Source organism: Schistocerca cancellata, chromosome 5 (assembly GCF_023864275.1).
Source record: "Schistocerca cancellata isolate TAMUIC-IGC-003103 chromosome 5, iqSchCanc2.1, whole genome shotgun sequence".
In the NCBI taxonomy this organism is placed as follows: domain Eukaryota; kingdom Metazoa; phylum Arthropoda; class Insecta; order Orthoptera; family Acrididae; genus Schistocerca; species Schistocerca cancellata.
Window position 1 is genome coordinate 656,346,907 of NC_064630.1, and position 1,472 is coordinate 656,348,378.

Here is a 1,472-nt window from a genome sequence, read left to right on the forward strand (position 1 = left end):
CGTATGAAACCGGTTGCGGATCCTCCAGTGCTTGTCACACTCCGGTACCGATAAGGGTTACCGTGGCCACGTATTGGAGGGTGGCAGTCGCTCCCAGGTTGAATAGTGCGCCCGGTTCTGTCACTTGTTCCGGCTCAAGGTAGGAAATACGGGTGCTAGTTATCTCAGTGGTTGTTATGATTACGAAGATGGTCGACGCGTTTCCACATATCTATTAGCACAAATGGAAACACAAAACTGTTGCTTATTGTCCCACTAGAATATTTTCCTCTGTTATATGGCTGATTTTTAGCGTTACTTACCTCAACGGGTACCACTGGAACGCTAACTGCTTCACTTTGTAGTCTGTCTATCTGTCCGTCCCTTGGACTGTTGAGACCTTCTCAGGAGCGGCTACAGATGAAATTTATGTGAAATATTGAGTCTATGTTCCCGTGGCGGTGCAACGAAATCAAGCTTAAAAAGATACGTCCATTTTCTGAACCACGCAAACTGTCATAAAAAGCTTCAGCGTACTTACCATTGACCTAGAATCATGAAGTTTGACAAATTCATAGTTTAATTAAATGAAAAAATTCGAAGATTGTTAATATGTAATTATATACAACTAAAAAGATTATTTTGGCTATTTACATTGCCTTCGTAATCCATCGAATAATCAAGGAGTACTGCAAAGATTTTGGTGTGGTTTTAAGTAATAGGTAGAACAATTCACGAGGAGCCAAGTACCGTCCTGCTGTGCAAACGATGCCTTTTCCGTCTAGTTGTGGTTGGAGTAAGGCCGCCCGGCAGCAACACCACGCGAGCAAACTAATACTGGGCTGCCAAAGTAATAATGGACTGCTTGTTCATTGAAACTTCCTGACAGATTAAAACTGTGTGCCGGACCGAGACTCGAACTCGGGACCTTTGCCTTTCTCGGGCAAGTGCTCTACCAACTGAGCTACCCAAGCACGACGCATAACCCGCCCTCACAGCTTCAATTCTGCCAGTACCTCGTCTCCTACCTTCCAAACTTCACAGAAGCTCTTCTGCGAACCTTGCAGAACTAGCAATCCTGGAACAAATTTTGGAAGGTAAGAGACGAAGTACTGGCAGAATTGAAGCTGTGAGGGCGGGTCGTGAGTCGTGTTTGGGTAGCTCAGTGGTATAACACTTGCCCGGGAAAGACAAAAGTCCTGAGTTCGAGTCTCGGTCCGGCACACAGTTTTAATCTGTCAGGAAGTTTCATATCAGCGCACTCTCCGCTGCAGAGTGAAAATCTCATTCTAGAAACATTCCTGCCCGTTGTTTGACTTGAGGATATCCCATAAAACACTGTTGAAGCATTCCACAGAACAAATCGATATTTGCATAACAACAGTAGCCCTACAGCCGGCTGTTTTCTTCCCTAGAGTCTTCTGTCAAATGTTAACAGTAATCGCAACAGGGACGTGAACAGACGAAGTGAACGTATCTGAAATAGCGAACTA

General features: G+C 44.8%; 1 non-coding gene across 1 annotated transcript; it reads right to left on the minus strand.

Annotated features, from left to right (window-relative positions):
* Positions 1 to 879: 879 nt before the first annotated feature.
* On the minus strand, positions 880 to 954 carry Trnas-aga (transfer RNA serine (anticodon AGA)). Its single transcript has one exon. It is a non-coding gene; the product is annotated as a tRNA-Ser (tRNA).
* Between the last annotated feature and the right edge of the window lie 518 nt (positions 955 to 1,472).